This window comes from Ochotona princeps, chromosome 24 (genome assembly GCF_030435755.1).
Source record: "Ochotona princeps isolate mOchPri1 chromosome 24, mOchPri1.hap1, whole genome shotgun sequence".
Taxonomy (NCBI): domain Eukaryota; kingdom Metazoa; phylum Chordata; class Mammalia; order Lagomorpha; family Ochotonidae; genus Ochotona; species Ochotona princeps.
Genome location: NC_080855.1, coordinates 7,659,235 through 7,686,764, shown reverse-complemented (window position 1 = coordinate 7,686,764; position 27,530 = coordinate 7,659,235). Strand labels below are relative to the sequence as shown.

General features: G+C 52.1%; 1 long non-coding RNA gene across 2 annotated transcripts in view; it reads right to left on the bottom strand.

Moving 5' to 3' along the window:
- The window catches only part of LOC131483151 (uncharacterized), a 47,181-nt gene extending 20,061 nt beyond the window's left edge, over positions 1-27,120 (bottom strand). For both annotated transcript variants that reach the window (XR_009247557.1, XR_009247556.1), the window contains exons 1-3: positions 27,096-27,120; positions 11,092-11,169; positions 7,460-7,526 (exon numbers count right to left, since the gene is read on the bottom strand). This is a non-coding gene — a long non-coding RNA (uncharacterized LOC131483151). The remainder of the gene's footprint in view (positions 1-7,459; positions 7,527-11,091; positions 11,170-27,095) is intronic.
- Positions 27,121-27,530: the final 410 nt, after the last annotated feature.

Below are 27,530 nucleotides of genomic sequence, written 5' to 3'. Positions count from 1 at the left end.
TTGGATCCTGACAGAAGCTCTCAGCACATGCACATTAGAGCCTGGCAGACAGAGTTGGTGGTTTGAGTAATACTGGAAGACATGATTTATTTCTGGTTTGTGAACTCTGGTTCTTGAGAACTAGGAGTTCAGCATTCAGTCTGTATTTCTGCCTCTCAGAAATAAAGCATAAATCAGTTTTTCATGATCCTGTGATTTCAGAGGGACCTTTAACAAGATGAGAATTGTCTTTCTTCCATTTCTGACCTCTCCCTAAAATTTTCCATCTCTTCGCGGGGGGGGGAGGGGCATGAATACTTTGTTCAGAACAAGAAATACAGAAACGTGCCTGTTTCATAAGAAAAGATGCTTTGCTGACTGAAACATACTAAAACCAAGCCATCAAGATCATCAGCAGTGGACAGGTCATTGGGAATTTCGAGCATGTTAACACACACATCGTAATGGCTGCTGAGGTACCATTACAAAAGACATATTTGGATTTCACAGCACCACAATGTTGTTCCCAGTGGTATTACCCTATAGGCAATGTTTTTCATGATACATGATTTAGATAACTTATACATCTATTTATACTGTTTGATTATTACATTAATGGTATTGCTATCTGAATCTGTGTAAGGGTATCAAATTGAGAAACCACACAAAATAGGTCAGTGGGTTTTGTTTTCAGATGTAGTTAGTGATTTTGCAAGTGGCAACATACATTTTAATCAAGAAGAAACTTTATGTTTTAAACTTTGTAGGTAACTAAAAATCATCATAAATTACACATTAATTTCATTGCATGATTGTTGAGAGCAGTATTATGCAGATAAGAAGATACACTCTCTGACTCACAGTCACCGTCACTACATCTTTAAGCCTGTGACAAATGCTGAGCCTCTGCTCCTTCTGATTGCTTGTTTCTAGTAGATACACTGAAAAACCACAAGATCCAGGAGTGATGTTTTCTTTACATGAATTAATCCAAGAACCACCTTTCAGGAGAGATATTTTGTTGACCAATAATTTCAGGATCAAATGCTAAAACACTCAACAAAAGCAGCAGTTGAACTGTACAGGTTTATTCTCCAGAAACACTTTTTTCCTAATTTTTAAATTTATTTTGTTTTTATTGCAAAGTTAGATATACAGAGAGCAGGAGAGACAGAGAGGAAGATCTTCCGTCCAATGATCCACTCCCCAAGCAGTCGCAATGGCTGGAGCTGAGCCAAGCCGAAGCCAGGAGCCAGGAGCCTCCTCCAGATCTCCCACACGGGTGCAGGGTCCCAAGCTTCGGGCCATCCTTGACTGCTTTCCCAGGCCACAAGCAGGGAGCTGGATGGTAAGCTGGACCACCGGGATTAGAACCAGCGCCCATGTGGGATCCCGGCACATGCAAGGTGAGGACTTTCACCACTACGCTATTGCGCCGGACCCTCTCCAGAAACGCTTTTAGGAGTCTGAATGTGATGATCTTAAAGTGCTATCACACTCAGGTAAGCTGTGTGCATGGTTTAGCAACAAATGCTTACACATAAATGCATGCACGGGTATGGTTGAATTTTAAAAAACAAGTGAATTTTAAAAGTACAGGTGGATTTATCTACATGGATAAAAGACCTAAACCTACATCCAGAAACCTTCAAACTTTTGGAAGGAAGAAAATGTTGGAAATACCCAGCAAGATCTAGGGGTAGGTCCTGACTTCCTAAAAAGGACACCAAAAGCATTAGCAATCAAAACCAGAATAAACAAATGGGACCTCATCAAACTAAGAAAATTCTGTACAGCAAGGGAAACAATCAACAAAGTAAAAAGCAACCCACAGAATGGGAGAAGATCTTCGCGCACTACGTAGGTAATAGAGGGCTAATTTCCAGAATATACAAAAAACTACAAAACAACCAAAATGTCAAAACAAACAAGCCACTCAAGAAATGGGCACGGGAAATGGGCAAACACTTCACAAAGGAACAAACCCAAATGGCAAATAAACATATGAAAAAATGCTCAAGTTCCCTGGCAATAAGGGAAATCCAAATTAAAACATCAATGAGGTACCACCTGACACCAGTAAGACTGGCCCACATGAATAAAAGCACCAACAACGCTTGTTGGCGAGGTTGCGGAGAAGAGGGAACCCTACTCCACTGCTGGTGGGGCTGCAGGCTGGTACAGCCTCTATGGGAATCAGTACGGAGAAAATTCAAACAACTCAAAATCAACATACCGTATGATCCAGCAATAGCACTCCTAGGAATATATCCAAAACACCTGTTTCATGAGAAACCAACATGCGCCCCTATGTTCATAGCAGCACAATCAGTAATTGCAAAAACATGGAAGCAACCAAAATGCCCATCAGCAGAAGATTGGATAAGAAAGCTATGGTTCATCTACTCCATGGAATACCTCTCAGCTATTAAAAAAAACAAAATGCAGTTCTTTGTGGCCAAATGGGCCAAATTGGAATCCATAATGCTAAGGGAAATGAGCCAATCCCAAAAGGTTAGATGCCGGAGTCCAGCTCCAGCCGAGAGTTCAGAGCTCGGGAAGGGTGCGTGGCGTCGGCGATAAAGAAAGACACAGACACTGACACTTGGTGCGTTCTTGCTATATGCTTTTTTCTCCAAAAGAAGCTGTCCTTTTTATTTACTTAGACACATCACTAGCCTCTGCACAAACGTTTGATTTTTTATCTTTAACTTTAGAACTAAGACAGCATACACAGATGTTCAATTAATTTTTACTTCATGGTCAACCAGGTGCTCTTAAAGATAATTCTGTAAGTTACTATAATCAGTTTTTTTTAAAGCAAACCATTATTCATTCTTCAGAAGTAGCCATTAGGTGACAGCCAGAACTCCAAGGCCGAGGCACAGATGGTTACCTACTAATCAGTAAAACATTCCTGCCTACTACATTTTATTTTCACAGCTTATCTATCATATAATGGGAAAGATACATCAAAAGAAAAAGAACATAAGGATCTAAGGCAAAAAGTTCCAAACGTTAAATCCCCCTACAACTGCAAACCCTACAACCCCATAAACAATTAAACAATAATCCAAAGTATATCTCTGTGATGTTAGTAGAATTGCCCTATATTTCCTCTAGTTAAAAAATTATAAAAACGGCTAAAACAGCTGCATTTTCTATGCTCTAAAAGTTGCAAGGACAGGCTAACCTTTAAGGTCACAGTAACTATATTTTTTTTGCCATAGCAATTTCCACTCATACTCCCATCAATTCTGTTAGTTTGTAAAATTCTTATTAAGCCATTTCCCAGAAGGCATGCTGTATGTTTGGGCCAGATTTCAGGACAATGGGTAGGTACACAACAAGGTGTCCAGAAATGGCATGGGTTTAATTGTATTCCTGTGCGCAGTCAAAGGCCCCCTCACCAAGACATTATCAGTAACATTAACTCTCAAGCTCATATTACTTGCCAAGCCATCTCACAGGGGCAAACAATGTCTCAGTAGATTACAGGATTCTTAGTGGGGTGCTTGAGTGTCCATGCAAAAGAGTGGTGAGACTGCATCAAGGTGGTCAGAGAGAAATCCGCCGGGCCCTGCCAAACAGCTGGAAGCTCCCCAGGGCCCTGCCAAACAGGGGAGCTGTTCTCTTCACACCTTCGTGCCATCTACACCTACTGCACAGTCCCCTGCAGTTAGATACCACATGTTTGCTTTAATTTAAGATGAAATGATGTCAATATGAAAAATAGTACCTGTAAAATGTAATATTATCTCACTTCATGTGGTTAAGAACTTGTATTTTTTTTTCTTTAGCATATTGGCTACCCAATACTCTGTCCGCTAGTTCCATAACATTATAAATTGTTGCTGATGTTATGTTGGGGCTTTTAATTGATCGGGATGATACTCTACCGGCTCTGCCTTCAGACCAGAGATGGTCTCCCCAAGAAGCCGTTAAACTTATCTGGACAATAACATGCTGGACTCTAGGCTTGGTATATGCTTGCAATGAAAGAATCTCGACTGAACTTGAACTGTTGCAATGTAGCAAGGTGGAGGAATCCACCATGGTGGGAGGGTTTGGGGAGGGATGCGGGGGAATCCCAGTACCTATAAAACTGTGCCACATAATGCAATGTAATAAAAAAAAGTGCAGGTGGATTTACATACGTGCACACGTACATACACATAACTGTACACATACAAATACTTGCACATGTACAAATAGTTTGTATGTGTGCATATGTATATATGCACCTGAGTATACACACACATACATGTATGAAGTGGAGGCACACTGCAGCATGCATCTATACTTCCAAATAAAAAGGAGGACTCCCAATTAATCTTTTAAATATATCTTGACAATAGAATGCTGGACTTTCTACAATTGTCTATACTTACAATGTCATACACTTAAATAACAGAGTGAAGAACGTGTGACTGTTGCTGAAGGACAATACTATTGCAATATTATGGGGAAATACAGTGTAAGAATAGGGGGAGGGCCCAGCAGGGTAGTCTAGCAGCTAAAGTCCTCACTTTGGACATGCCGGGATTCCATATGGGCACGAGTTCTAATCCCGGCAGCCCCAATTCCCATCCAGCTTCCTGCTTGTGGCCTGGGAAAGCAGTCAAGGATGGCCAAAAACCTTGGGACCCTGCACCCATGTGGGAGACCCAGAAAAAGACTCCGGTCTCCTGGCTTTGGATAAGCTCATCTCCAGTCACTGTGGCTGCTTGGGGAGTGAATCATCAACAGAAGATCTTCCTCTCTGTCATCCTTTCTGTATGTCTGACTTTCCACGCAGATGATATGATTCTTTATGTAGAAGAGCCAAGAGACTCAATACAGAGACTGCTAGAACTTGTACGAGAGTTTGGTAGAGTGGCAGGGTACAAAATTAATGAACAAAAATCAACAGCCATAGTGTATGCGAACAGCCCCAAGATGGAAAAAGACTTAACCAGCAAGATACCATTCAAAATAACAGAGAAAAGTATGAAATATCTGGGAATAAATCTAACCAAAAATGTAGGAGACTTATTTGAAGAAAACTACAAACTACTTAAAAAAGAAATTGAACAAGACCTCGAAAGATGGAGTAACATCCCATGCTCCTGGATAGGTAAAATCAATATCATTAAAATGTCTATACTGCCAAAAGCAATATATACATTCAACGCAATCCCAATCAAATTGCCCAAAACATTCTTCATGGAACTGGAAACAATGATCCAAAGGTTCATCTGGAAGCACAAAAAACCACGGATAGCTAGAACCATCCTGAAGAACAGGAAGTTAGCAGGGGGAATCACAGTTCCGGACCTCTGGACATACTATAGGGCAGTGGTTATCAAAACAGCTTGGTACTGGCACAAAGATAGAGAGGAAGATCAATGGAGCAGAATAGAAACACCAGAAGGAAACCCACACAGATACAGCCAAATAATCTTTGACAAAAAGACAAACGACAATCCAGGCAAATGGGAAGGTCTGTTCAACAAATGCTGTTGGGACAACTGGTTGATAGCCTGCAGAAACAAAAAAATAGATCCACATCTCTCACCATACACTAAGATCAGATCTAAATGGATAACAGATCTAAACCTACATCCAGAAACCTTCAAACTTTTGGAAGAAAATGTTGGAAACACACTGCAACACTTAGGGGTAGGCCCTCACTTCCTAAAAAAGACTCCAAATGCAGTAGAAATCGAGACCAAAATAAACAATTGGGACCTCATCAAACTAAGAAGCTTCTGTACAGCTAGAGAAACAATCAACAAAGTAAAAAGACAACCCACAGAATGGGAGAAGATCTTCGCACACGACATAGGTGATAGAGGGCTGATCTCCAGAATATACAAAGTGCTACAAAACAACCAAAATGTCAAAACAAACAAGCCACTCAAGAAATGGGCACGGGAAATGGGCAAACACTTCACAAAGGAACAAACCCAAATGGCAAATAAACATATGAAAAAATGCTCAAGTTCCCTGGCAATAAGGGAAATCCAAATTAAAACATCAATGAGGTACCACCTAACGCCAGTAAGACTGGCCCACATGAATAAAAGCACCAACAACACTTGTTGGCGAGGTTGCGGGGAAAAGGGAACCCTACTCCACTGCTGGTGGGGCTGCAGGTTGCTACAGCCTCTATGGGAATCAGTATGGAGGATATTCAAACAACTCAAATTCAACATACCGTATGATCCAGCAATAGCACTCCTAGGAATATATCCAGAACACTTGTTTTATGAGAAACCAACATGCACTCCTATGCTCATAGCAGCACAATCAGTAATTGCAAAAACATGGAAGCAGCCAAAATGCCCATCAGCAGAGGATTGGATAAGAAAGCTATGGTTCATCTACTCTATGGAATACTACTCGGCTATTAAAAAAAACAAAATGCAGTTCTTTGTGGCCAAATGGGCCAAATTGGAATCCATAATGCTAAGGGAAATGAGCCAATCCCAAAAGGTTAAATACCACATGTTTGCCTTAATTTAAGATGATGTGATGTTATGTATAACATGTTATGTTTTGAATGTTATATGTTGTGTATAAACTAAAATTGAAGTATAGGTGAGGTGGTCACAGAAGGTGACTGGGAACTCGCATTTACTTTTAACATATTGGTTACTCATTACTATGTCAATTAATTCCATAATGATGTAAATTTTTGCTGATGGTATGTTGGAGCTTTCAATTGACTGGGATGATACTCTGCTGGCTCTGTCTTCAGACCAGAGAGGGTATACCTAAGAAGCCGTTGGACTTGACTGGACAATAAGATGCTGGACTCTATGTTTGGTATACGCTTGCAATGGGGGAATCTCAACTGAACTTGAGCTGTGGTTATGCAACAAGGTGGAGGAATCCACCATGGTGGGAGGGTTTGGGGAGGGGTGGGAGAACCCAAGTATCTATGTAACTGTGTCACATAATACAATGTAATTAATGAAGTTAAATAATAAATAATAAAAAAAAAAAAAAATAAATAAATCTCTTAAAAAAATAGAAGAATAGGGGAAATCCCTATGGCTATGCAACCATATCATGAAAAGAAAAAGAGAAAGGAAAAATATATAGGTGACCTGGGAGACATAAGGTAAAAAGGGGCAATTTAAATGAAGACATATGTATCCAGCATATATTTACAGAAATGACGTTTGATCACATTTTCGTTTCATTATATGAAAGGAACAAGTCCAAGAAATACCTTTCACCTGCATGTAAAAGCAGGTGGAAACTTCATTTTTACTCCTTCTATAATAACAACCAGTGTATGAAGTTAGAGATCAGGCACCTGTAGCTGCCGTGGAATAAGCTTGTGGCACTTCAGTTATAAATGTGTGAATGATGAGTGCAAGAGGTACTCTTCATTGCAAGAGTATTTAATCTTTTGAGCAAATATGAACACGCAGGCTTTATATTACAATTTTGAAACAATCAACTTGTTTTTATTTTCCAGAACACTTACCCATTAGTGGAAATGGGGCCTCGGTCTTGCCATAACGGACCCACAGCTGGTAATCTCTTTCTGAGCCCTTGGAGAAAAAAAGGACTTGGCTTCAAAACGTGTCTTTGTCAAAGAATACTTAAACACATATTTCCAGAGCATTTCTGCATTTCCAAAGAAGAAAATAACTTGGACCAGTGCCAATGCTATTTTATCCTTTGGGATGTGTGGCCATATTTAGAGAACTGACACCTGTCCCTCTCGGAGACCCCAAGCATGTATCCCAGATTTAATAAAGTCGTGGATCTGATGTTCTGCAATTCTGCTCAACAAAGTGGCCTAAGGGTTAAGGAATCACATTTATGCTACTACACTAATGAAGACAAGTCTACTCCTGATCATTCCTTCAGCCATCAGCAGACTCCTGGTATGATTTCCTTTTCCATGACTCTGTCCATGTACACTTACTGCCTGCCAAGACTGTCTAAACAAGGTGACACCTACATGACATCATAAGCTCAGCCATCCAGAAAGAACAGGCACAGGACCAGAAGGCAAGCAAGAGAAAGCAGAACTAACCCATCAGCTTCCATCCCCACAACTCTTACCATGGGGATGGTAGAAAGGAGTGTTCTCAGCTGGAAAAGCAGGCCACAAGAACGTGATTACCCACGCAACTCTAGAAATGCCAGCTGAAGCGAGCACATCAGTATCATGTTTCTGTTCAACGTTTTAATTCCTTTCAGGAGCGAGCAAGCCAAAATGAGAGTCACAAGGAGTAAACCGTTCATCGCCTCGATTACTCAGGAAATGCACTAGCAGGCATGGAGGCTCTCTCACAAACATCCATTTGCATACGTAGAGCTTCACTGCCTAAAAATTACTCAGGAGCAGGAAGATCTAACGAAACTCTTGCTTGAAGGTATGGAACCCTTATGCTGCAGTGCCTTAACCGGCACATACAGATACAAATGGGATCCGCTCATCTGTAAATTGAAATTCCTTTTTTCTGATGAGACTTCAACAAGTAAAACCCTGGCCATTAATTAAAAGTAAGTATATTTAAAGTTGGATAGATGTCATCAACCCCATTCATATAACAATTCACTCTTCTCCAAGGCTTAATTCTCCAGAGTTCACATATATTACTCATTAGACTTCAAAGCTGAGGTGCATGTTTTACTCAGTACACAGAAACTCAGCAATTCATCCTTCTTTCAAATGTATAACTTAATTGTACTGCAGTGGAAATAACTGGTTTCTTATGCCAAATCCTAATTGCTCTGATTGTTTTTAGAAGGCCAGAATATATTAGAGAAATAGTGCAAAGCATGTCAGAATAATTTTCACAGCTATAGGGAACATTTTTCAGGAATCCATGCTATCAAATTATTCCTTGTGTTTCTACTGATAGAATGGCATGCTCTTGAGAGAGAGAGAGGATGGAATTCTGATGGTCCCAATACAAATGCCACTGCATCCTGCAAGGTACCAAAGGCTTTTAGTTACTTCTCATTTGTGTGGAATTTACTCTTAGCATCAAATGCCACATGTACATAGTAAAAAATTGCTCATTTTTTATCAGGAAAAACATCAACAATTAAGGCCAAACCTATGCATCTGTAAAAGAGCAGTCACTTAAAAATGGCACGTGATGGGTTAGAAATCAGATAGGAAACTCACTACCCACAACAGAGAGTGTGGGGTTAAGCCGGGACACCGGATCTGGGACACTGCCACTGGATCCTCCTGGAATCCTGCTGATGAGCATCCCAACGCAGCGCTGATGGCCCATGTATCTGGATTCCCACCACCTGTACAGGATACGTGGACGAGCTTCTCAGCTCCAGGAATGAGCCCTGCTGTTGCACTAAGCATTTGTGGAGGGAATCCATAGTACAGAACTCTCGACTATGTGTGTCTGTGTGTCTCTGTTCCAAACAAAGGAAATTAAAACACAAAACATACAAGAGGTGTCTATACACATTCTCCAGAAGCCAAGCTTTCACTCACACCTTACCTTTGCTGAATTTTACAGGCACACGGCATGTCAGTCTCAGGACCAGTATCTAAAGCACAACTCTATTCATATATTTTACGTCAAGATTTACAAGAGGAATTTTAGCAAGTTGCCAAGATCCTTGAGAAGTATACCACAACACCTGGGTTTCAATACCAGCTCTAAGTTCTGAGTCTAGTTTCCTGCAAAGGTACACCCTGAGAGGTAACTGAAAATGCTGAAGTAATTGGGTCCTTTCAAATACTTGGGGTTCATCAGTTCTATTCCCGGCTCCAAGTCTTAGCTCCAGAACATCCTAGTGCACGCTCGCCATCTGGAGACTGAACCAATGGAAGGGAGAATGCTCTCTGTACCTGCTTTTCTCCCATCCAAGTACTAACCAGGCCCGACCCTGCTTAGCTTCTGAGATCAGATGAGATCGGGCGCGTTCAGGGTGGTATGGCCGTAGACTGCTTCTCTCTCTTTATCTTTCTGCTTGCTTCTCTCACTCCCCCTCTATGGTTCATCTACTCCATGGAATACTACTCAGCTATTAAAAAAAACAAAATGCAGTTCTTTGTGGCCAAATGGGCCAAACTGGAAACCATAATGCTAAGGGAAATGAGCCAATCCCAAAAGGTTAAATACCACATGTTTGCCTTAATTTAAGATGATGTGATGTTATGTATAACATGTTATGTTTTGAATGTTATATGTTGTGTATAAACTAAAATTGAAGTATAGGTGAGGTGGTCACAGAAGGTGGCTGGGAACCCGCATTTACTTTTAACATATTGGTTACTCATTACTATGTCAATTAATTCCATAATGATGTAAATTTTTGCTGATGGTATGTTGGAGCTTTCAATTGACTGGGATGATACTCTGCTGGCTCTGTCATCAGACCAGAGAGGGTATACCTAAGAAGCCGTTGAACTTGACGGGACAATAAGATGCTGGACTCTATGTTTGGTATACGCTTGCAATGGGGAAATCTCAACTGAACTTGAGCTGTGTTTATGCAACAAGGTGGAGGAATCCACCATGGTGGGAGGGTTTGGGGAGGGGTGGGGAGAACCCAAGTATCTATGTAACTGTGTCACATAATACAATGTAATTACTGAAGTTAAATAATAAATAATTAAAAAAAAAACAAAACAAAAAATATCAGACATATACTTTAGGGATATTTGTAGTGAAATTATGATATTGAGTGATACGATCACTAGATACAGAATAAATGGAATGAGAATATACACAAATAGCAATCCAACACCCAAGTCTATTACTTTCATGTTAGGATATTGGAAAGTTGATAGCATGTTTTCCACATTTATGAGATTCGGATTAAAATTCATGGAAAGAGTAATCTGAAATTATGTCCATGCTTTAGTAAACTATGTCTTTCAGCTCATGCAAAATTCAAAATCAAAATGAAAGAGCAATGCCCATACACAGACAGATATCTCTAATGCATTCAATCCAGTAAGTTCATGTTTCTAGGGGTAATGTACATTGCATATGCAGTTGGTCCCTTGTGCATCACAGTACATCATACAAACACACACACTGTAGGTGCCTATGTACCAGTAGCAATATGGAAATTTATCAAAGATCAAAGTTGTCATTTTAAAGTAGTTTTCAGGTTACTTACAATTAATCCTAGCTCTGGCAATGCCATATTGATAACATCCCTGATGGTGTCTAAATTGTGAACTGATAAAACAGTAGCCTGTGAAAGAGGAAATTAGAATATAAACTGGTGATACAGACAAATATGTCAGCAAATGGTCACATAATTGTGAAATTCTTACCCAGTTTCAAGGACAAGTTTGAGGACTATTACATGAAAATTAGATACAAAGCACTAATGCTGAATACTTTGCTTACATCATTCTACACAACCCAAAGTCAGGAAAAGCATTTCATTCAAGTATCGGAAATACTTCAACATGGTACAGAAAATATAACAACATCGGACCAAAGAGAAAGAATGTCAATTCAGGCAGGACCCATAAAGGGACTGATTCTCTGCGGCAAAAGTTCTTTCCTTCACAGGGAATTGTTCTGCAATGAAGGGCTGGTCCCTCTCCTTCCCCGGCTGGTTGTCTGTTCACGTTCAGTCAGATTCACTTCACATGAGAACTGACACTCACAGGCAGAAATTCTTGCCTAGTAAGCCACTTTCTACAAAGCGCCCTCACAGACAGGCATCACACCCAGTTAGATGTTCATTCCGCATATTCATTCACATTTTGAAATACCTGATAATGCTTCCATAGAAATTAAAACTGCATTACTCACTTACAGAAGTTTTTTTTTTCATTTTGAAGGGTGAATTTTTTTTTATAATTCATGTAGTCCATAAAATAATGGTTTATCATGATACATAGAAGCTACATTCCAGGGCCCGGCGCGATAGCATAGTGGTTAAAGTCCTCGCCTTGCAGGCACCGGGATCCCATATGGGCGCCAGTTCTAATGCCGGTGGCCCTGCTTCCCATCCAGCTCCCTGCTTTTGACCTGGGAAAGCCGTCAAGGATGGCCCAAAGCTTGGGACCCTGCCCCCGCGTGGGAGATCTGGAAGAGGCTCCTGGCTCCTGGCTTTGGATCGGCTCAGCTCCAGCCATTGCGGAATTGGGGAATGAACCATCAGATGGAAGAGCTTCCTCTCTGTCTCTCCTCCTCTCTGTAGATCTGCCTTTCTAATAATAAATAAATCTTTTTAAAAAAAAGAAGAAGCAGCAGCTACATTCCAGATTATCACCAGCAGGGTACCTGCCTTTTCTTGTGATCTCTATAAACAAAATAAATTCAAGTAAAAGAATTGGTCAAGATGGATGACTGGGGTAAAACTGCATAAATTCTGACTAGGAAAGGTTAGCAAAGGAGATGAGAGTTGGTTAGAATCCTGAGGTAGAAATTCTGCAGAAGCCACAGAGACCCACAGAGCAGTGTGGATGGTGAGGTCAAGCAGCAGTGGGAAGACACACAAAGCTGGAAACTGGAGGAAATGCCAGAAGCAGAGACAGAGATGGGAGCAGACCATGGTGGCCGGAATCATGGAGACCGAGATGGGAACAGACCATGGTGGCTGGAATCACGGGCGACATTATTAGATGTGCAGTCTTGCACACCCCACTGATTCTGGGTCCAGACTGCAGCCAGAGAGGAAGAAAGACTCCCGGCAGGTCACTGCAGGGAAGGAGGACACAGTTTTCGTCATTCTTCTGCAAAGCAGCTGGACCAGAGGGCACAAGACACATTTGGATGGGAGGGGTGGACCAGCTGTCATTTAGTTAGGAAGGAGCTTGGAGGGGATGGACCAGCATCTCATGGCAGCTGTGGTGGCTCTAATGCATGCCTCACTAAGCACAAGCAGTTTACTCTACACAGGGGAATGTAATTCTGTGATTCTGTCAAGAGGACAGGTCCCCAACTGAAGTTGAACCTGGGCTAGTGGCCAGGAAGGGGGTGGTGCACAGGTCTGGAACTGTGAAGTGCCCAGATTCACACCCTTCTGCAGGCTGTTGGCACAGGATACCAAGAGAGGGCCTTCATAGGCTGCTGGTGCTGGCAATGCCTCTGTTCTCTGCAGTCAGGGGAGACTCAAAGACCTGAAGGGAGCTTCAGCAGCCTGTGACTATGGGCGTCTTGTGCACCAGGCTTGTGAAAATTTTGTGTCCCAATGATAGTGTTGCTGGGTCTCTGGGCAAACAAAAAACCGCACCAATCTTTTGTGTATGTGCTGGTGTGGATGGGGAATCTACCACTGTGGGCTAATCTCAGACAGCGAAAACAAACAAATGGTCTGTGGCTGTGATGGCACTAAAATCCCTAATCACTACCTCACCCCTGCTGACAAACAGGTGATCCAACAAGCCCGGCTTAGAATGCTGGTTTTTAATTCCACACTTGAGTGCTGACCACAGGACACTGCTTCCACGCAGCACACACCTCCAGATATGCACGAAGGAGCAGTGACTTCACCAAGTCACAGATGCACAGTTCCATCACAAAAAGTCGTCACGGGAGAAAACACAAAATAGTGCCCCGCCCCCGAAACGCTAAAAGAAATGCAGCAAAACAAGAAACAAAGCAGGGAAGGCACTGTAATTCCCTAAAAGGAACACAGCAATTGCTTCTATGAGAACATGAATGTAAAAAAATGAATTAACTGCCTGAACTCTGGTAGAAAAAAGTGAGCACAGGATTCCTCACGAACACACAGAACCAAATTATTGATATGAAGAAATCAAGAAAAATTAGAAGTGGAAATATTAGAAAAGAAGTTAATATGCCAAGTAGAAAATATACTGTAGAGTCTCAACCAAAGGCTGGGGCAAACAAAGACAAAATATCTGGGATGGAAGACAAGACCTTGGAAATACCTCAATAATCAGACACAAGATGAAAAAAACAATAGAAAATTTTTAAAATAGAGCCTGGATCGAGACCTAGTGGCTAAAGTCCTTGCCTTGAATGCACCAGGATCCCATATGGCAGATGGTTCTAATCCCAGGAGAACTGCTTCCCATTCAGCTCCCTACTTGTGGCCTGGGAAAGCAGTCAAGGACGGCCCAAAGCCTTGGAATCCTGCACCTGTGTGGGAGACCTGTGTGAAGAGGCTCTGGGATCCTGGCTTTGGATCACCTCAGCTCTAGCCATTGCAGCCACTTGAGGAGTGAATCTGTGCATGGAAGAGCTTACTCTCTGTCTCTCCCAATCTCTTTATATCTGACTTTCCAATAAAAATAAATAGAATCTTTAAAAAAGAGAAAAATTAAAAATAGTGTTCAAGATTTAGGGAATATCATGCATGACAAAGCATACATATCTTAGGAAGTTCTGAATGTGCAGACATTGATTTACAAGTTCTATTCAAGAGGCGAGCCGAGGGCTGCGGGAGAGGACGTCTAGCTCGGATCCCGAACCCAGTTTGCCATGTGCCCATGGCTCATGGCGGGCTGGGCCCGGACATGCCTGGGTGCGGGGCCTGCTTCCTTCTGGGGTGAGTACGCCGAGGGGGGAGGCCTCCGTGACTGGGCATGCCCGGGGCCCACCCACCACCCTCATTGGGTGGTGAACGGGATTGGGGAGGGGCGCAACCTTGGGCCTGCAGGATTAAACCTCCGGCTGCCAGAGGCGAGCCGAGGGCTGCGGGAGAGGACGTCTAGCTCGGATCCCGAACCCAGTCCGCCATGTGCCCATGGCTCATGGCGGGCTGGGCCCGGACATGCCTGGGTGCGGGGCCTGCTTCCTTCTGGGGTGAGTACGCCGAGGGGGGAGGCCTCCGTGACTGGGCATGCCCGGGGCCCACCCACCACCCTCATTGGGTGGTGAACGGGATTGGGGAGGGGCGCAACCTTGGGCCTGCAGGATTAAACCTCCGGCTGCCAGAGGCGAGCCGAGGGCTGCGGGAGAGGACGTCTAGCTCGGATCCCGAACCCAGTCCGCCATGTGCCCATGGCTCATGGCGGGATGGGCCCGGACATGCCTGGGTGCGGGGCCTGCTTCCTTCTGGGGTGAGTACGCCGAGGGGGGAGGCCTCCGTGACTGGGCATGCCCGGGGCCCACCCACCACCCTCATTGGGTGGTGAACGGGATTGGGGAGGGGCGCAACCTTGGGCCTGCAGGATTAAACCTCCGGCTGCCAGAGGCGAGCCGAGGGCTGCGGGAGAGGACGTCTAGCTCGGATCCCGAACCCAGTCCGCCATGTGCCCATGGCTCATGGCGGGCTGGGCCCGGACATGCCTGGGTGCGGGGCCTGCTTCCTTCTGGGGTGAGTACGCCGAGGGGGGAGGCCTCCGTGACTGGGCATGCCCGGGGCCCACCCACCACCCTCATTGGGTGGTGAACGGGATTGGGGAGGGGCGCAACCTTGGGCCTGCAGGATTAAACCTCCGGCTGCCAGAGGCGAGCCGAGGGCTGCGGGAGAGGACGTCTAGCTCGGATCCCGAACCCAGTCCGCCATGTGCCCATGGCTCATGGCGGGCTGGGCCCGGACATGCCTGGGTGCGGGGCCTGCTTCCTTCGGGGGTGAGTACGCCGAGGGGGGAGGCCTCCGTGACTGGGCATGCCCGGGGCCCACCCACCACCCTCATTGGGTGGTGAACGGGATTGGGGAGGGGCGCAACCTTGGGCCTGCAGGATTAAACCTCCGGCTGCCAGAGGCGAGCCGAGGGCTGCGGGAGAGGACGTCTAGCTCGGATCCCGAACCCAGTCCGCCATGTGCCCATGGCTCAGGGCGGGCTGGGCCCGGACATGCCTGGGTGCGGGGCCTGCTTCCTTCTGGGGTGAGTACGCCGAGGGGGGAGGCCTCCGTGACTGGGCATGCCCGGGGCCCACCCACCACCCTCATTGGGTGGTGAACGGGATTGGGGAGGGGCGCAACCTTGGGCCTGCAGGATTAAACCTCCGGCTGCCAGAGGCGAGCCGAGGGCTGCGGGAGAGGACGTCTAGCTCAGATCCCGAACCCAGTCCGCCATGTGCCCATGGCTCATGGCGGGCTGGGCCCGGACATGCCTGGGTGCGGGGCCTGCTTCCTTCTGGGGTGAGTACGCCGAGGGGGGAGGCCTCCGTGACTGGGCACGCCCGGGGCCCACCCACCACTCTCATTGGGTGGTGAACGGGATTGGGGAGGGGCGCAACCTTGGGCCTGCAGGATTAAACCTCCGGCTGCCAGAGGCGAGCCGAGGGCTGCGGGAGAGGACGTCTAGCTCGGATCCCGAACCCAGTCCGCCATGTGCCCATGGCTCATGGCGGGCTGGGCCCGGACATGCCTGGGTGCGGGGCCTGCTTCCTTCTGGGGTGAGTACGCCGAGGGGGGAGGCCTCCGTGACTGGGCATGCCCGGGGCCCACCCACCACCCTCATTGGGTGGTGAACGGGATTGGGGAGGGGCGCAACCTTGGGCCTGCAGGATTAAACCTCCGGCTGCCAGAGGCGAGCCGAGGGCTGCGGGAGAGGACGTCTAGCTCGGATCCCGAACCCAGTCCGCCATGTGCCCATGGCTCATGGCGGGCTTGGCCCGGACATGCCTGGGTGCGGGGCGTGCTTCCTTCTGGGGTGAGTACGCCGAGGGGGGAGGCCTCCGTGACTGGGCACGCCCGGGGCCCACCCACCACCCTCATTGGGTGGTGAACGGGATTGGGGAGGGGCGCAACCTTGGGCCTGCAGGATTAAACCTCCGGCTGCCAGAGGCGAGCCGAGGGCTGCGGGAGAGGACGTCTAGCTCAGATCCCGAACCCAGTCCGCCATGTGCCCATGGCTCATGGCGGGCTGGGCCCGGACATGCCTGGGTGCGGGGCCTGCTTCCTTCTGGGGTGAGTACGCCGAGGGGGGAGGCCTCCGTGACTGGGCATGCCCGGGGCCCACCCACCACCCTCATTGGGTGGTGAACGGGATTGGGGAGGGGCGCAACCTTGGGCCTGCAGGATTAAACCTCCGGCTGCCAGAGGCGAGCCGAGGGCTGCGGGAGAGGACGTCTAGCTCGGATTCCGGACCCAGTCCGCCATGTGCCCATGGCTCAGGGCGGGCTGGGCCCGGACATGCCTGGGTGCGGGGCCTGCTTCCTTCTGGGGTGAGTACGCCAAGGGGGGAGGCCTCCGTGACTGGGCATGCCCGGGGCCCACCCACCACCCTCATTGGGTGGTGAACGGGATTGGGGAGGGGCGCAACCTTGGGCCTGCAGGATTAAACCTCCGGCTGCCAGAGGCGAGCCGAGGGCTGCGGGAGAGGACGTCTAGCTCGGATCCCGAACCCAGTCCGCCATGTGCCCATGGCTCATGGCGGGCTGGGCCCGGACATGCCTGGGTGCGGGGCCTGCTTCCTTCGGGGGTGAGTACGCCGAGGGGGGAGGCCTCCGTGACTGGGCATGCCCGGGGCCCACCCACCACCCTCATTGGGTGGTGAACGGGATTGGGGAGGGGCGCAACCTTGGGCCTGCAGGATTAAACCTCCGGCTGCCAGAGGCGAGCCGAGGGCTGCGGGAGAGGACGTCTAGCTCGGATCCCGAACCCAGTCCGCCATGTGCCCATGGCTCATGGCGGGCTGGGCCCGGACATGCCTGGGTGCGGGGCCTGCTTCCTTCTGGGGTGAGTACGCCGAGGGGGGAGCCCTCCGTGACTGGGCATGCCCGGGGCCCACCCACCACCCTCATTGGGTGGTGAATGGGATTGGGGAGGGGCGCAACCTTGGGCCTGCAGGATTAAACCTCCGGCTGCCAGAGGCGAGCCGAGGGCTGCGGGAGAGGACGTCTAGCTCGGATCCCGGACCCAGTCCGCCATGTGCCCATGGCTCATGGTGGGCTGGGCCCGGACATGCCTGGGTGCGGGGCCTGCTTCCTTCTGGGGTGAGTACGCCAAGGGGGGAGGCCTCCGTGACTGGGCATGCCCGGGGCCCACCCACCACCCTCATTGGGTGGTGAACGGGATTGGGGAGGGGCGCAACCTTGGGCCTGCAGGATTAAACCTCCGGCTGCCAGAGGTGAGCCGAGGGCTGCGGGAGAGGACGTCTAGCTCGGATCCCGAACCCAGTCCGCCATGTGCCCATGGCTCATGGCGGGCTGGGCCCGGACATGCCTGGGTGCGGGGCCTGCTTCCTTCTGGGGTGAGTACGCCGAGGGGGGAGGCCTCCGTGACTGGGCATGCCCGGGGCCCACCCACCACCCTCATTGGGTGGTGAACGGGATTGGGGAGGGGCGCAACCTTGGGCCTGCAGGATTAAACCTCCGGCTGCCAGAGGCGAGCCGAGGGCTGCGGGAGAGGACGTCTAGCTCGGATCCCGAACCCAGTCCGCCATGTGCCCATGGCTCATGGCGGGCTGGGCCCGGACATGCCTGGGTGCGGGGCCTGCTTCCTTCTGGGGTGAGTACGCCGAGGGGGGAGGCCTCCGTGACTGGGCATGCCCGGGGCCCACCCACCACCCTCATTGGGTGGTGAACGGGATTGGGGAGGGGCGCAACCTTGGGCCTGCAGGATTAAACCTCCGGCTGCCAGAGGCGAGCCGAGGGCTGCGGGAGAGGACGTCTAGCTCGGATCCCGAACCCAGTCCGCCATGTGCCCATGGCTCATGGCGGGCTGGGCCCGGACATGCCTGGGTGCGGGGCCTGCTTCCTTCTGGGGTGAGTACGCCGAAGGGGGAGGCCTCCGTGACTGGGCATGCCCGGGGCCCACCCACCACCCTCATTGGGTGGTGAACGGGATTGGGGAGGGGCGCAACCTTGGGCCTGCAGGATTAAACCTCCGGCTGCCAGAGGCGAGCCGAGGGCTGCGGGAGAGGACGTCTAGCTCGGATCCCGAACCCAGTCCGCCATGTGCCCATGGCTCATGGCGGGCTGGGCCCGGACATGCCTGGGTGCGGGGCCTGCTTCCTTCGGGGGTGAGTACGCCGAGGGGGGAGGCCTCCGTGACTGGGCACGCCCGGGGCCCACCCACCACCCTCATTGGGTGGTGAACGGGATTGGGGAGGGGCGCAACCTTGGGCCTGCAGGATTAAACCTCCGGCTGCCAGAGGCGAGCCGAGGGCTGCGGGAGAGGACGTCTAGCTCGGATCCCGAACCCAGTCCGCCATGTGCCCATGGCTCATGGCGGGCTGGGCCCGGACATGCCTGTGTGCGGGGCCTGCTTCCTTCTGGGGTGAGTACGCCGAGGGGGGAGGCCTCCGTGACTGGGCATGCCCGGGGCCCACCCACCACCCTCATTGGGTGGTGAACGGGATTGGGGAGGGGCGCAACCTTGGGCCTGCAGGATTAAACCTCCGGCTGCCAGAGGCGAGCCGAGGGCTGCGGGAGAGGACGTCTAGCTTGGATCCCGAACCCAGTCCGCCATGTGCCCATGGCTCATGGCGGGCTGGGCCCGGACATGCCTGGGTGCGGGGCCTGCTTCCTTCTGGGGTGAGTACGCCGAGGGGGGAGGCCTCCGTGACTGGGCACGCCCGGGGCCCACCCACCACCCTCATTGGGTGGTGAACGGGATTGGGGAGGGGCGCAACCTTGGGCCTGCAGGATTAAACCTCCGGCTGCCAGAGGCGAGCCGAGGGCTGCGGGAGAGGACGTCTAGCTCAGATCCCGAACCCAGTCCGCCATGTGCCCATGGCTCATGGCGGGCTGGGCCCGGACATGCCTGGGTGCGGGGCCTGCTTCCTTCTGGGGTGAGTACGCCGAGGGGGGAGGCCTCCGTGACTGGGCATGCCCGGGGCCCACCCACCACCCTCATTGGGTGGTGAACGGGATTGGGGAGGGGCGCAACCTTGGGCCTGCAGGATTAAACCTCCGGCTGCCAGAGGCGAGCCGAGGGCTGCGGGAGAGGACGTCTAGCTCGGATTCCGGACCCAGTCCGCCATGTGCCCATGGCTCATGGCGGGCTGGGCCCGGATATGCCTGGGTGCGGGGCCTGCTTCCTTCGGGGGTGAGTACTCCAAGGGGGGAGGCCTCCGTGACTGGGCATGCCCGGGGCCCACCCACCACCCTCATTGGGTGGTGAACGGGATTGGGGAGGGGCGCAACCTTGGGCCTGCAGGATTAAACCTCCGGCTGCCAGAGGCGAGCCGAGGGCTGCGGGAGAGGACGTCTAGCTCGGATCCCGAACCCAGTCCGCCATGTGCCCATGGCTCATGGCGGGCTGGGCCCGGACATGCCTGGGTGCGGGGCGTGCTTCCTTCAGGCGTGAGTACGCCGAGGGGGGAGGCCTCCGTGACTGGGCATGCCCGGGGCCCACCCACCACCCTCATTGGGTGGTGAACGGGATTGGGGAGGGGCGCAACCTTGGGCCTGCAGGATTAAACCTCCGGCTGCCAGAGGCGAGCCGAGGGCTGCGGGAGAGGACGTCTAGCTCGGATCCCGAACCCAGTCCGCCATGTGCCCATGGCTCATGGCGGGCTGGGCCCGGACATGCCTGGGTGCGGGGCCTGCTTCCTTCGGGGGTGAGTACGCCGAGGGGGGAGGCCTCCGTGACTGGGCATGCCCGGGGCCCACCCACCACCCTCATTGGGTGGTGAACGGGATTGGGGAGGGGCGCAACCTTGGGCCTGCAGGATTAAACCTCCGGCTGCCAGAGGCGAGCCGAGGGCTGCGGGAGAGGACGTCTAGCTCGGATCCCGAACCCAGTCCGCCATGTGCCCATGGCTCATGGCGGGCTGGGCCCGGACATGCCTGGGTGCGGGGCCTGCTTCCTTCTGGGGTGAGTACGCCGAGGGGGGAGGCCTCCGTGACTGGGCATGCCCGGGGCCCACCCACCACCCTCATTGGGTGGTGAACGGGATTGGGGAGGGGCGCAACCTTGGGCCTGCAGGATTAAACCTCCGGCTGCCAGAGGCGAGCCGAGGGCTGCGGGAGAGGACGTCTAGCTCGGATCCCGAACCCAGTCCGCCATGTGCCCATGGCTCATGGCGGGCTGGGCCCGGACATGCCTGGGTGCGGGGCCTGCTTCCTTCAGGCGTGAGTACGCCGAGGGGGGAGGCCTCCGTGACTGGGCATGCCCGGGGCCCACCCACCACCCTCATTGGGTGGTGAACGGGATTGGGGAGGGGCGCAACCTTGGGCCTGCAGGATTAAACCTCCGGCTGCCAGAGGCGAGCCGAGGGCTGCGGGAGAGGACGTCTAGCTCGGATCCCGAACCCAGTCCGCCATGTGCCCATGGCTCATGGCGGGCTGGGCCCGGACATGCCTGGGTGCGGGGCCTGCTTCCTTCGGGGGTGAGTACGCCGAGGGGGGAGGCCTCCGTGACTGGGCATGCCCGGGGCCCACCCACCACCCTCATTGGGTGGTGAACGGGATTGGGGAGGGGCGCAACCTTGGGCCTGCAGGATTAAACCTCCGGCTGCCAGAGGCGAGCCGAGGGCTGCGGGAGAGGACGTCTAGCTCGGATCCCGAACCCAGTCCGCCATGTGCCCATGGCTCATGGCGGGCTGGGCCCGGACATGCCTGGGTGCGGGGCCTGCTTCCTTCGGGGGTGAGTACGCCGAGGGGGGAGGCCTCCGTGACTGGGCATGCCCGGGGCCCACCCACCACCCTCATTGGGTGGTGAACGGGATTGGGGAGGGGCGCAACCTTGGGCCTGCAGGATTAAACCTCCGGCTGCCAGAGGCGAGCCGAGGGCTGCGGGAGAGGACGTCTAGCTCGGATCCCGAACCCAGTCCGCCATGTGCCCATGGCTCATGGCGGGCTGGGCCCGGACATGCCTGGGTGCGGGGCCTGCTTCCTTCTGGGGTGAGTACGCCGAGGGGGGAGGCCTCCGTGACTGGGCACGCCCGGGGCCCACCCACCACCCTCATTGGGTGGTGAACGGGATTGGGGAGGGGCGCAACCTTGGGCCTGCAGGATTAAATCTCCGGCTGCCAGAGGCGAGCCGAGGGCTGCGGGAGAGGACGTCTAGCTCGGATCCCAAACCCAGTCCGCCATGTGCCCATGGCTCATGGCGGGCTGGGCCCGGATATGCCTGGGTGCGGGGCCTGCTTCCTTCTGGGGTGAGTACGCCGAGGGGGGAGGCCTCTGTGACTGGGCATGCCCGGGGCCCACCCACCACCCTCATTGGGTGGTGAACGGGATTGGGGAGGGGCGCAACCTTGGGCCTGCAGGATTAAACCTCCGGCTGCCAGAGGCGAGCCGAGGGCTGCGGGAGAGGACGTCTAGCTCGGATCCCGAACCCAGTCCGCCATGTGCCCATGGCTCATGGCGGGCTGGGCCCGGACATGCCTGGGTGCGGGGCCTGCTTCCTTCTGGGGTGAGTACGCCGAGGGGGGAGGCCTCCGTGACTGGGCATGCCCGGGGCCCACCCACCACCCTCATTGGGTGGTGAACGGGATTGGGGAGGGGCGCAACCTTGGGCCTGCAGGATTAAACCTCCGGCTGCCAGAGGCGAGCCGAGGGCTGCGGGAGAGGACGTCTAGCTCGGATCCCGAACCCAGTCCGCCATGTGCCCATGGCTCATGGCGGGCTGGGCCCGGACATGCCTGGGTGCGGGGCCTGCTTCCTTCTGGGGTGAGTACGCCGAGGGGGGAGGCCTCCGTGACTGGGCATGCCCGGGGCCCACCCACCACCCTCATTGGGTGGTGAACGGGATTGGGGAGGGGCGCAACCTTGGGCCTGCAGGATTAAACCTCCGGCTGCCAGAGGCGAGCCGAGGGCTGCGGGAGAGGACGTCTAGCTCGGATCCCGAACCCAGTCCGCCATGTGCCCATGGCTCATGGCGGGCTGGGCCCGGACATGCCTGGGTGCGGGGCCTGCTTCCTTCTGGGGTGAGTACGCCGAGGGGGGAGGCCTCCGTGACTGGGCACGCCCGGGGCCCACCCACCACCCTCATTGGGTGGTGAACGGGATTGGGGAGGGGCGCAACCTTGGGCCTGCAGGATTAAACCTCCGGCTGCCAGAGGCGAGCCGAGGGCTGCGGGAGAGGACGTCTAGCTCGGATCCCGAACCCAGTCCGCCATGTGCCCATGGCTCATGGCGGGCTGGGCCCGGACATGCCTGGGTGCGGGGCCTGCTTCCTTCTGGGGTGAGTACGCCGAGGGGGGAGGCCTCCGTGACTGGGCACGCCCGGGGCCCACCCACCACCCTCATTGGGTGGTGAACGGGATTGGGGAGGGGCGCAACCTTGGGCCTGCAGGATTAAACCTCCGGCTGCCAGAGGCGAGCCGAGGGCTGCGGGAGAGGACGTCTAGCTCGGATCCCGAACCCAGTCCGCCATGTGCCCATGGCTCATGGCGGGCTGGGCCCGGACATGCCTGGGTGCGGGGCCTGCTTCCTTCTGGGGTGAGTACGCCGAGGGGGGAGGCCTCCGTGACTGGGCATGCCCGGGGCCCACCCACCACCCTCATTGGGTGGTGAACGGGATTGGGGAGGGGCGCAACCTTGGGCCTGCAGGATTAAACCTCCGGCTGCCAGAGGCGAGCCGAGGGCTGCGGGAGAGGACGTCTAGCTCGGATCCCGAACCCAGTCCGCCATGTGCCCATGGCTCATGGCGGGCTGGGCCCGGACATGCCTGGGTGCGGGGCCTGCTTCCTTCTGGGGTGAGTACGCCGAGGGGGGAGGCCTCCGTGACTGGGCATGCCCGGGGCCCACCCACCACCCTCATTGGGTGGTGAACGGGATTGGGGAGGGGCGCAACCTTGGGCCTGCAGGATTAAACCTCCGGCTGCCAGAGGCGAGCCGAGGGCTGCGGGAGAGGACGTCTAGCTCGGATCCCGAACCCAGTCCGCCATGTGCCCATGGCTCATGGCGGGCTGGGCCCGGACATGCCTGGGTGCGGGGCCTGCTTCCTTCGGGGGTGAGTACGCCAAGGGTGGAGGCCTCCGTGACTGGGCATGCCCGGGGCCCACCCACCACCCTCATTGGGTGGTGAACGGGATTGGGGAGGGGCGCAACCTTGGGCCTGCAGGATTAAACCTCCGGCTGCCAGAGGCGAGCCGAGGGCTGCGGGAGAGGACGTCTAGCTCGGATCCCGAACCCAGTCCGCCATGTGCCCATGGCTCATGGCGGGCTGGGCCCGGACATGCCTGGGTGCGGGGCCTGCTTCCTTCGGGGGTGAGTACGCCAAGGGTGGAGGCCTCCGTGACTGGGCATGCCCGGGGCCCACCCACCACCCTCATTGGGTGGTGAACGGGATTGGGGAGGGGCGCAACCTTGGGCCTGCAGGATTAAACCTCCGGCTGCCAGAGGCGAGCCGAGGGCTGCGGGAGAGGACGTCTAGCTCGGATCCCGAACCCAGTCCGCCATGTGCCCATGGCTCATGGCGGGCTGGGCCAGGGCGGCCATTGCGCCATTTGGCGCCAGGCTGTGCCTGCTGGCCGCCCGGCCGGGGAGCTCTGGGGTATTGGACATCTGCATCGCTGCTGAGATAGCTCTAGAGTGACCCCACTGTTTCTGAGATCTGAGTCAATCCTAGAGATTCCAATGCCAGTAACTCTTCCTTTGAAGAACTTCCAATCCTTTAATAATGCTGAGCTTTGAACACCTATCAAGTAAAAGATAAGCTCCGGCTTGTGTAGCAGGCTGGCACCTAATGGTCCTCGGAGCAACCACGTGCAGGTGCGTGATTTACGGCTAGGAACGGTCTCAATCTGGGATGCCACAGCTGGGATGAGGTTCCCACCAAGGGCTGTATGTGCTGCAATGGAGGCTGCGTTTTATCTAGGAAACAGTTGTAGTCACCCGAGGCACTAGTGTGGGCTTGGATTGGATGCACCAGGCCGGTTCAGATCCCAGCACCATCTGGTGTTATGGAGAAACAGGGTAGATGTGGGACTGTATAGGCTGGGTCTCAATCCCTTTCTGAGCCATGTGTGAGCTGTATGTGGGTATGGACGAGCCATGGCTGGGCTGAAACATCCAACAACAAGAGTCAGAATGGAGTGAAAGCCAGCCAGGAAAAGCCACTGTTCCTGCTAGGACAGGAGGTGAACTGAGTAGGGTTGGCTCAAGAACCCCCTGGCAAGCGCAAAATCTGGCATTGGGAGGGGTTCTGATGGAGGAGCCGGGGCAACTCCTCTGGCAGGACACAGTCCCTGCAGGTTAGCGCAAGAAGCATGATTGGAAACAGCCCAGAATAGGCCATGGAAAGTTTCCCACTGGCATGCATTCGGCATGGGTCAGGAGCAGACCAGGCTGAATCAGTTCATGTCATCCTCTGGCAAATCCGATCACCAGAACAGAGTGTGGAATGGGCCGGGTTTGGTTGCGACAAAACCAGTACACATTATGGAACGCCAGGGTGTGGTTGCCTGTACTGGATATGAATGCAGCACCCATCCAGCACACGTGAGATCCAGGAAGGGAGGGGCAGAGCTGGCGGGGGTGTTAAGGGGCTGGTCCCCTCTCTGGACAGCCACTCCCACTGGAGAGCGTGGGCTGGGATAGAGACAGACCAGACTAAGCAAGGCTACAACACCTGTGCGCTGCATGTGGACTAGATCAGGGCCACAGCATTAGCTGGCAAAAGCTGGCACTGGGGACTAATTCTGTCGAGTCAAATCACAGGACCACCTAAAGAGTGCATAAACCGGGACAGAGAGACCTGGGAGGGAAAAAGTGGGTTCCCCCTTCTTGGGTCACTATTCCCGTGGGAGGGCATGAAAACTAGGACGGGGGCTGGGATGGCTAGATAGAGAGGTACTCAACAATATCTGTGAGGGCTGGATGGTTGAGTTGCTTAGATAAAACTAAGCTTTAATACCCATTGACAAGTACCAGAGCCAAATGGGATGGGGGACAGATTGGTCTTCTGCTACACATACTGGCAAACCAGGGTAGGGGGCGGTCTGGTGGGGGTTATTGTGGGTCGCCCCAACTAGGCTGCAGCTCCCACTGGTTGATGTAAGGGCCGAACCAGACTGGACTGCAACACCCATTGGTTCCAGTGCAACTCGGGACTGAAAACAGAACCAACACAGCAATTGCAACCACCAGCTGATCAGGGTGATGGTCTGTGCCGGGCCCTGTGCTTGCTAGAACATACAAGAATCTGGTGTGGGAATACCTCAAAGTTTCTTTGGAGATCTCCCCACTTGAACTGCTGGACTCAGAATTCTAACCAAGAAAAGACAGAAGACAGAATAGGACAATCATTCATCTCAGCTACATGTTGGCAGCGAAATATGGGACAAATGGAGACTTCATGATGGACCATATCAATCAGTGGACCACCTCATCGAGCGAAACTGGCAGTGACTCATAACGGGAGAACTATTAACACCACCTGAGCACATATCTCAGAGCATGCCCCACATCCGGGACTTGGGGTGGGCGGGAAACCAGGTGGGGCTTCTCCCTCAGTGTCCCACTCTACCTCAGATACATGATGGAAACAATATTGACATAATAGCATTGCCCACCTCCCTATCCCCCTGAACCTTTTTTTTTCTTTTTCTTGTTTTTCCTTCAACTATAGTTAACTATGTAAAGATTGTCAACAACAATACAATAAAATGGATAAAAAAAAAAAAAAAGAAGTTCTATCCAGAAGAACAGATATCTTCCCTTCAAAGAAGAACTGAGTGGATATTCAAGTACAAGGAGCACACAGAACTCCTAGCAGGCACGATCATCTGGGAGCCAGATCTGTTCCTAAGCATGTAAATGAGATAAATTAGATAATAATTAAGGCAGCAAGTATTATTTCTTCCCATATGAGGTGTGACTTGTTAGTTGAAAACCCATGGAATGAGACCAGATCTTACAGAGTTGATGACAGTGTTTTTGAGATATTGTATGAATTACAATTTTCAAAAGATTCAGCTGTTAGTATTATGCTCCCAGACATTGCAGACATATGTGGGGAAAAGTTAAAATGTATAGTCTATCCCAGTACAGATACTACAAATATATTAAAATGGAAATTTTAGGTCACAAAAAAACATCTTACAGAATAATTATGGGTAGGCTAAAAGGAACACGTGTTATGACAAATGGAAGATGGAAAATTTTAAAATTTCTCAAAAGGTCTCAGACAGTCTTTAGTTTTAATTACTTTTGATGTTACTTACATGTTAAAAAGGATGTGTGCCCATGTGAACCACTGACTAGGGTGGGAAGGGTTGAGGCATGAGGGAATGTGGGACAAATGCTCCTAATTCATTTTCCCCTCTGTTGGCGGGGGCTGGAGGGTGGGTAGGCAGGGCTTAGGGAAGAAGCAGGGCGGCTCCCAGCAGCCAAATGACATCATACCTGAGGATGGGGTTCAGCCACTTGAAGAATGTTCCAAGTGTACTGCATGTACTTTTAATAGTTCTGAGATGTTGTCAGTTTTATTGCTCCAAGGTTGAAGAAATCTTTCCAAGGTTCATGGACTGACATACTCCATCTTAGTGTATCCATTCACCCAGCTACTTGCTGTCAAAGCTTGGCCAGGAGAATTGTCCAATTTGTTCTTTCCTGCATTTTCTAATGTACTTGCAATCCTCTATAACCCTCAGTGAGCTGGTTCTCATGTCTCCCAGGTGCACATAAGCATGCTGTCCACTGCCAGGCTTCAGCAAATGAGGCGCCATCCTGATACATGCCAAGATCAGACCACAAGTCCTCTGACTTTTGCTCTACTCAGCTTTCCATCCAACAGTCTAGTTGGGGGGTGGGGTTGTTCCAAAGAAACCAGCCTGCACT